We start from the raw sequence: 9,347 nt of genomic DNA, 5'->3' as shown, positions 1-9,347 counted from the left end.
GGTGAGATTGAGGTATGAGCTTCAGTGATCATCAAGGATTGTTCATGTTCTGAGAACACAGGCAAAGACACAGTCACCTCAACACTGAGGGGAGAGGTCAATGCACAGACAGGTCGGGCAAGACACATTCCCACACGTGCCATAATTGTGTTGCGGATCACATTCCATCCTGCTGCCATCTTGAGAAAGAGCAAGTTACCTGGCAGGGAATGAAAATTAAACTCTGCAAAGTATATTGTTCATATAATACTGAATCTGAAAGCAACTATCATAAGAGAAAGAACTGGGTTACATTTAATTGACATGTTTAATTCCACTGCTGACATTTACACTCCAGCTTCAATATAAGTTGAGATGTTGAGCAAGCTGCCATCAGCCGTAGGTAAACTATTTCTGGTCTGACAGTATTACATACATTTTCACCTATTACTTATCAATTTGTTTGTACTCCATCATTTCAGATGCCACAATGATAGGATACTTTAGTCCCATCATTACATTTCTAAAGGGTGTCTTATAAACTAATACTGCAGACAAAGAAAGACTTTAGAGGGGTTAGTAGAATTTATGAGGGATCCCACAAATCAACCACAGAAAGCTTTTTTTTTAGGTTGGTAAAAATAAAAAAGGTTTTTTTTACCAACAACCATAACCTTTTGAAGTTAATGTCACAGAAAACAAACGTGTCCTTTCACAATCTAGGAGTCACTGTCAGAGACATAATAGAGCTTTACAAAATCTTATCTTCTAGTCTCCACAAATTCCAGTATCCAGCTGTTTAATAGTTACGTTTCTTCTCTGACCTTTCTGTAAAATGTCCTTCATTCTTAATAGAAGCCAACACTTCGGGCTTCATAACAAGTCTACAATTTCCAATGTTGCTTAGGAGCTTCTATATGTGACCTTTCTATTAATGTCTCTCAGTGTCACTGGTGTAATATTAAAAATTCTGGCACAGAAATCGAAAGACCTGGGACCATAGCTTTGTTTTCCATCTGCTAGCTCTGGGATTTTAAAAAAAAAAATGACAGCTCTGTGTCCCTCAACTTCCTCCTCCAAAGGAGATAATTTATGACTGAAACTGATATCATATTGCTAGGAATGACTGAAATGTACAGACTTATTATTGTAAAATTAGTAATGGTCTACAAATGCAGTTCTGTGCCTGAAGTTCACTGTGGGAGAGATTTAAATTGTTATGCATTGCCACAATGATCAAAGAAGATTTTTATTTAAGCAAAACAATGAGTGACTATTTGAGATTTGACGAGGAAAAGGTGAAAATGAGCTGGAAGGCAAAGAAATAAGGTAGTATTGTATGAGAACTTACAATGATCGAGAGTCTCTTTTAACAGCTTGAGAGAGAGATGTGATGGAGACTGGATGTGGGCGGGAGGGGAAACTTGAGGAGCTCAGCAAGATAGCGGACCCTGGGGCCCCAGGGGAATTAGACAAGCAACTTCATCAGTGAGCATCTAGTATTCAGCCTGCACTTATGGGCTGCATAATGCTCTGTGTAATACATCACCCACCTTAACCCTAAAGCTTATTAAAAAAGTACTACAGCGTCCTGCTTGTTGCTATGGTAACTAAAGAAGATAAAGCCCCTTCTAAAATGTATGATGCTCTTTGCAAAGCATTTCTTAAGATTTCTACTTGGAATGAGTTGCCCTTAATCTTACTCTCATTTGAAATCTCTCATTTGGAGATGAGATTTTATTATTCCTCTCTATATTTTTATGAATGTCATCTGTAAAAGGAAGTTGTTCACATGATCCCTAAAACTTGATGTTTTCAAAAATTCCAAAAAAGGAAGGGGGTAGTAGATACTATTTATAATACTGTAAAAGTATAAATGTAATACCCAGCTGAAAGACGAGAAATTTGACTTGGATGCTTGCTGTCTGCATATGTGGTGTGCACGTGTCTGTTTAAATGTTCTATCATCTGTCATACTGGATGCTAAGATCGTTTCTTTCAATTTATCTCAAGTGAGCCCGGGCAGATTTTGCACTTGCTTCTTTCCTCTGACTCTTCCTTTCTTAGTCTTCCTTCCACTCCTTCTTCCCTTAATTTTTATTTTCTTCTGCTTTCTTCCATATTTCCCCATAATCCCCACCCTTATTTATTTCTACCCTATGGTGCCCTCTTAGAGAAATGTCAATTGGTGCCCTTCTCTTAAATGGCCATAACTCTCTTTCCTTCTGCTATTTTATTTTTCCTCTTGAAAAAATCTTATCTATTTGCCACTGAGCTTTATATTTAGTTGTTTATATCCTCTTAGATACAAACTCCACAAGAGTTAAAAAAAAAAAGACTGTCTTTTTCATCAGCTGCCTGGATGTAATATATGCTTCATAAGTAGTTGGGGACTGACCGCTCCATATCTATGTTATGAAAATTGAATAGTGTTCTTGCTTGCAGAAAATGAGATGAAACGTATGTCACATCATCCCATTTTCACCATACACCTCATCTTTCAATTTTTCCTTAGCTAAAAAGATAGTCAAGGTCATTGTCATCAACATTTAACCTAATCAAAATGAACATATCTGCAAGAACCAGAATTATGTTAAAATTAAATTCCCTGAAGAATCTCTCCTTTTCCTCAGAAAAATAGTTTCCACTTAGGGGAAACTACTGAACACCCACAGGCGACATGCCTCATTAATGCTCAGTAGTTGAGTAATGGTCAGAAACATGTCTGCCCCCAGGAGAGCATGCCTCAAGTTAAAAGCAAATGTAAATTGGCCTCTTGTGGTATTATTTTCATTGAGCTTCTCAGTCATTTACATGTCTCTATGACTTTGGGCTTCCATGAGTCCTCCTTCATATGTGTATATGTTTCATTAAGCTTCCACCAAACCTCCCAGGCTGTATCTCCGTCCATTCATTTCATCAAAAAGGAGATACCATGTCCACCCCTACAATAGCCAATGATAAAACTCATAGTTTCAGTCAATTTTAGTGTCTCCATGCATCTTAAATCCTTGTAACTCTGTTTAAAAAGTGATCAGATCAGCCCCTATTGAAATATTATGCACATTTCTCATAATATGAAAAATATGTCTCCCATCTGATTCAGCAATTCCACTCCTTGATATCTACCCAGGAATACGAGAACAATTATGTGAAGCACTGTATGGGATCGTTCGCAGTGTACTTTAGAAGAGCCACATTATGGAAACAACTAACTGTCCCAGAGCAGATGAGTGCTTTAAGATGTCTCATAGATACAGAGTGAATTGCTACTCGGCCATTTTAAAAAAGATGAAGTCTTGCCATTTCTGACAATAGTGATGGAACTAGAAGAGCTGATGCTGAGTGAAATAAGTCAGCACAGGACAAATACCAGATCATTTCGCTCTTATATAAAATGGAAAGAGACAAAACAAAGGAACTGACAAAACTAAACTTGAACAAGCTCTGGAAATCTGACTGTAGAATTGAAGCTACCAGATAGCAGTTTCAGGAGCGTAGGAAACAGGGAAAGGAATCCAATGGACTAAGATGGAGGATTACGGGGTTTGGGTGTTGGCGTGGCATTGTAACCTACATATAAAGAGTCACGAACTTAAATACCTCAATATATAAGCAACATTACTTCAATAAAAAAAAAATACAAACTTAAAAAAAAAGCAAATGTCGGGGAAAAAATAATTTTTTAAAGATTGTAAAGAAAGAGTTAGAAATGCAAAATTGTACATGTATCTGCCTCTCTTAAGCCAATTTGCCAAAATTCACTTGTTTGTCCTGTGACAAAAGGGTAGGGAAGAGACCAGGAGTAGCCAAAGCTGGTAGCTATCCAAGTTATTCTTTGTGTCTTCAGAAAAGATACTCTAAGGCTTTAAAAAAACTGCTGACGGCCCTCCCTTGTGGCGCAGCAGGTTAAAGCACAGCACTAGGAAGCTTAAGCCACTTTCACATGAGTTCGATTCCCGCCTGCCCCGGAGGCGACCACATGGCGCGGCAGACCTCTCCTGACCCGCCCGCTGCTCCCTCAGCAGTGTACTTTGTCGATCTTCCTGTTCTGCTCCCCACTCTGTCTCTGGTGAAGCCTCTCACTCTCCGCATCTCTGGCCTGTACCCCAGTTCTGTATGCACAAATAAATATTAAAAAAAAAAATGCTGCCACCAAGTCAGTGGTCCTTAATCTTTTGTTATTGGGGTGTCTTAAGAGCAGTTGGTATTGGAAATATCTTAAGGAGCAGTACATCGCCTCCTTTAAAAAATTCACATATGTGCACAGAAAAAAAAAAAACTTTCCACAGTTTCAGGGTTATCAACTTTGGAGCTCGTGGTGCCTTGTAGGAACCTCTGATTAATAACACAGTCGAAACATTTAATCTTTTGTACACTTTAGGTAGCTTATTTTATAAACTTTTTTGCAGGGAGGCAGGAAATTAAATTGTTCATAGACTTGATTCATACAAGCCCAGCATTTCAGGGCTCTTGAATGTGCTGACATTCCAAGCAAAGGTTTGGAAGAGAACTAGAAGAGGCTCTGTTACGCTGTTATTTTATAATTTTATGTTTCATTTTAAAGCCTAGCTAGGGATCATCAGCTGAAGCTAATTTCTTGCCTGCTAAGAGGAAATGTCACTTTTAACTCAAGAAAATAAATGGGACATTCTCACTTTCAGTAAGTGAGAAAGCAAGTGATGGGTGCCGCTGGCTGGGCTCACGATGTGTGCACTCCTGATTAGCAGAGAGGAGAAAGGGGCTTTGGGATCCTACGGTGGTAGAAAGGCCAGCTGAGGTACAGTGTCCTATGTTGTAGCTATGTCTGTTTCTCAAGTGATGGCTTTTACATTGAACAAACCATTATCAGAGACCAGAGGCTCAATGCCTGGAAAGACAGCATTTTCCCACCAGATCTTGGACAGGTGATCACAGCTTTGTAGCACTGTCCCTTCTCCGGACACTGTGACCCGGGGAAATGCCAGTCCCATGGCAGCCACACGCTGCCAGCTGTCAGAGGTCAGGCCTCCTACCTTGTCAGCCAGCACTGGTTCCCTGAGATGACCTCCCACTGGAAACAGTTCTGGATGGCAGACTGTTGCCAGCACTGTGAGTAATTCCATCACCTGCATGACAGGGGGCCACTCTGCTCCTCTCTGGGCTGCACAGAACCTGTGAGGAGGACCAGTGGCATGGGGAGACCGCCTTTCACAAACAGGCCCAGGAGAAGAACGATGTGGATATCCACTCACTCCACCCTCCTAGGCCTGCTGGGTAAAGCCAATGTTTTGTGCTCTCTCTTTTCTCTCTCTCTCTTTATAGTGGAAACAAATTTTGTAGCTCCCTTCACCTGAGAGCACTCCATGCAGAAATCCAATATATATATTTACAAAGCAGATCCAGCAATCCACAGAAAAGATAATTACAGAGGTAGTATTTACCTTCAAAAATCAAGGCTATTTTAATTATTGGTAGTTTGATTTACCACATTAACAGATTTAAGTAACAAAAGCCATACAATCAATCCAATGAATAAAGAAAAAACATGATAAAATTAAATAACCATTTGTGATTCCGTCTCCTGGGAGGGTAGGAAAGGAATGTCTGTAAACTTGATGTTAATTATTAAAACCCAATAGTGTTGTTGCAGCTGTAGAAACATTTCCCATAAGAAAAAAAGACCAGGAAAAGCTGCCCCTTCCACTGTGTCTACTCAGTATTGTACCCAAAATCCAGGCACTAGAGATAACGTAGGAAACACCAGTAAGAAAGGCTAAGTCTGGCCCTCCCTGGTGGCACAGCGGGTTAAAGCACAGCACTGAGAAGCTAAAGCCACTTCAGCATGAGTTCAATCCCCGCCTGCTCCGGAGGTGACCCACAGGGCGCAGCAGACCTCTCCTGACCCGCCCGCTGCTCCCCTCAGCAGTGTACTTCGCAGATCTGCCTGTTCTGCTCCCCACTCTGTCTCTGGTGAAGCCTCACCACTCCTGAGCCTCTGGCCTGTACCCCAGTTCTGTATACACAAATAAATAAATCTTTAAAAAAAAAGAAAGAAAGAAAGGCTAAGTGTGTCAAAAACAGAAATTAATCCTTATTTGCAGATTATACAATTATCTATAAATAAATGACTAAGTATTTTATCATGTAAAGAGCAAAATATCTACTGAGAACTGTCCAAGTATCGTGAATACATGTATCAAAAATTCAGGAAAATGGTATATTGAACAGAAAAAGCCAAAAGTCCACTATTGAGTTTATGAAATTTGAGTGTTTGTTTCTTCATTTTCCTTAAGGAAAGTAATGAATAACTATATAGAATTTTTATATTCAACGTACTTATCTCTGTGTATTGTAGTCTATGGAGTTTAGATGACTATGAATTATGGGAGTTTTAGAAATTATTCATTTTCCATTGAAGTGACATTGGTTGCAACACTTTGTGAGGTGTAGGCTCGCACCCCGCGGGTGGTGATGTCACAGCACAGCAGCCCCCTAACACACCCTCCAAACCCAGTGGTACACCACACCTGACCACGATTCTTCCCTATTTTGTTCTCTCCCTTAGCCCTTCGCCTTCCCGGGCTGGTAGGCTCAATTCTATGGATTTTTATATGTTTGTGTTTTCTTTTCTTTGAAGCTCTCTTCAGAAGAGACCTGTTATGAATAGGAAGCATTACATGTGTAAGTAATACCCTAGGGTTCGAGTGAGCCTACTCATTCTCATTTAAATTCTTTCCTTGCTATGGCCATGCCTATTAAGTCAAGGAATTCAACACAGTAAGATTTTGACCTTTAAAGTTCTATTTACATTCCAATTGCTGTGCTTGGGAATTTTTTTTTAATAATTTTTTTTAAGATTTATTTATTTGTACATACAGAACTGGGGTACAGGCCAGAGGCTCAGGGGCGGCGAGAGGCTTCACCAGAGACAGAGCAGGGAGCAGAACAGGCAGATCGAAGAAGTACACTGCTGAGGGGAGCAGCGGGCGGGTCAGGAGCCGTCTGCCACACCATGTGGCCACCTCGGGGCATGCAGGAATCGAACTCATGCGGAAGTGGCTTTAGGTTCTCAGTGCAGTGCTTTAACCCACTGTGCCACCAGGGAGGGCCTGTGCTTGGGAATTTTAACTTATTGATAGATACACTCCTTCCGTATGTATCCCGTGACATTTCTCTCTTTTTCTTTTAAGATTTATTTATTTATGCAGAACTGAGGTATAGGACGAAGGTGCAAAGCCCGTGAAAGGACCCACCAGAGGCAGTGGGGAGCAGAAAAGGCAGACTGAGGAAGTACACTGCTGAGGGAGCAGCAGGAGAGACAAGAGAGATCTGCTACACCATGTGGGTCGCCTCCCTGGCCAGAGATCGAACTCATGCTGAAGTGACATAGAGCTAGGCTTTGACCCATCGCACCACCAGGGAGGGTCCTCCCATGATATTTCTCAAAAAAAAAAAAAAATCCTCACTGCCTACATTCAAATTACTCATTGATCTGCAAATTTTGGGGAGCCTTCCACAGCCTTGAGGTAAGAACTGAGAAATGAAAGGAATTCAGCTGGTTTACCTGCAAGAAGAAAAATTGGAAAATATTGTTTTTACGAAAATGGCCAAATTAAATCTTGGAACAGTTTTTGAAAAATGAACATCTGTATATGGTGTGGCATTTGTGTTACTAATAAATATTCAGCTGTTTATCATGTACAATTAGTCAAACTCTTGTTGAATGTGCACACTTGATCAAAAATTCATTTATACAACAAACATTCACTTTATGTTTATTATAAATTAAGCAGCATGCTGGCAGGGTGGGATTTGTAAATGTATATTAAAGAAATATGTCAAGAGAAACCACACAGCCAATAAATGCTGCTAGAATGAACAAATGCAAGATGGTGTGGGAGCCACACCTGGCTATGGGTACATAAGAACCAAGGCCCAAAGGAAGACCACTATTGCTTTGAGAATGAGCTGAGCAAGATTGACTGAGCAACCTCTGAACACAATTGTACAGGCAAGCGTTCCTTCAAATATCCCTATTCTCACACTTCCCAAAGCCCGGCCCTCAATTCTCACCTGCAAAGTACTCTCCCTAAGTAGTTAGACAAGGAAGCAGTTTTTTGTTTTGTTTTGTCTTTTAAGATTTATTTATTTATTCATACAGAACTGGGGTACAGGCCAGAGATGCAGAGGGTGAGAGGATTCACCAGAGACAGAGTGGGGAGCAGAACAGGCAGATGGATGAAGTACACCGCTGAGGGGAGCAGCGGGCCGGTCAGGAGAGGTCTGCCACGCCATGTGGTCACCTCCGGGGCAGGCGGGAATCGAACTCATGCGGAAGTGGCTTTAGATTCTCAGTGCTGTGCTTTAACCCGCTGAGCCACCAGGGAGGGCCCAAGTACGCAGTTTTGTTGTTGCTGCCACTGCTGCTGCATAGTAGCCAGGAAATCCTATGCTGTGCCTCCATGCAGTGGCCACACTTATTTATTTGAATGACTGAGTAACATTCCACTGCATGTGTACGTATACTTACTGTATTTAACATTCCCTCCACTTGCTTAAAGCAGACTCTTAAATACAAAGCAGTTTGCTTTGCACAAGAAAAATCTAGTTATGTTTTGGTATACTTATTCCATCCCTCATGTTTTTTCTATGCAAATAGAGACCTCTTTTAAAGCTCATATAAGCTGTTTTAAGTAAGTTATAGGCTGTCGTTTAAGAAAGTTAAGTATTATACACATCTTTGTGTGTCTCACTGAAACTATATCCTTTTGCTTATTCACTCTATGCACAAAATTCTATTGAAGTTCTTTTCTATTAAAGCTCTTACAAAATTTTTAAAAAAGAAACTACTGGCTGGGGAAAAAAATCTTTGCAGTCCATACAACGGACAAAGGAATGAACACAAAAATATACAGAGCTCACTCGAATTAACAAAAACAAAACAAACAACCCACTCAAGAAATGGGCAGAAGAACTTAAAACACACTTATCCAAAGAGGAATTATAAATGGCCATCAGGCATGTGAAAAAATGTCCAACATCCCTCACAATCAGGGAAATGCAGGTTAAAACCACAGTGAGATAGCACCTAACACCAGTGAGAATGGCACATATCAAGAAAACTAAACAAATGTTGGTGAGGATGTGATGAAAAAGGAATGCTCCTACATTGCTGGTGGAAATGCAAACTGGTACAACCACTATGGAAAGCTGCATGGAGATTCCACCAGCTACTAAAAATGGAGCTACCATACGACCCAGAAATTCCACTCCTAAGGATCTACTCAAAGGACACAAAAACATTAATTCAAAAGGATACATGCATGCACCTCTACTTACAGTAGGTAAATCCTGGAAACCATCCAAATGCCCAGAACTAGATGACT

Source organism: Condylura cristata, unplaced genomic scaffold (assembly GCF_000260355.1).
Source record: "Condylura cristata isolate star-nosed mole 26May11 unplaced genomic scaffold, ConCri1.0 scaffold00016, whole genome shotgun sequence".
Classification (NCBI taxonomy): Eukaryota; Metazoa; Chordata; class Mammalia; order Eulipotyphla; family Talpidae; genus Condylura; species Condylura cristata.
Note: the sequence above shows the minus strand (reverse complement) of the source record.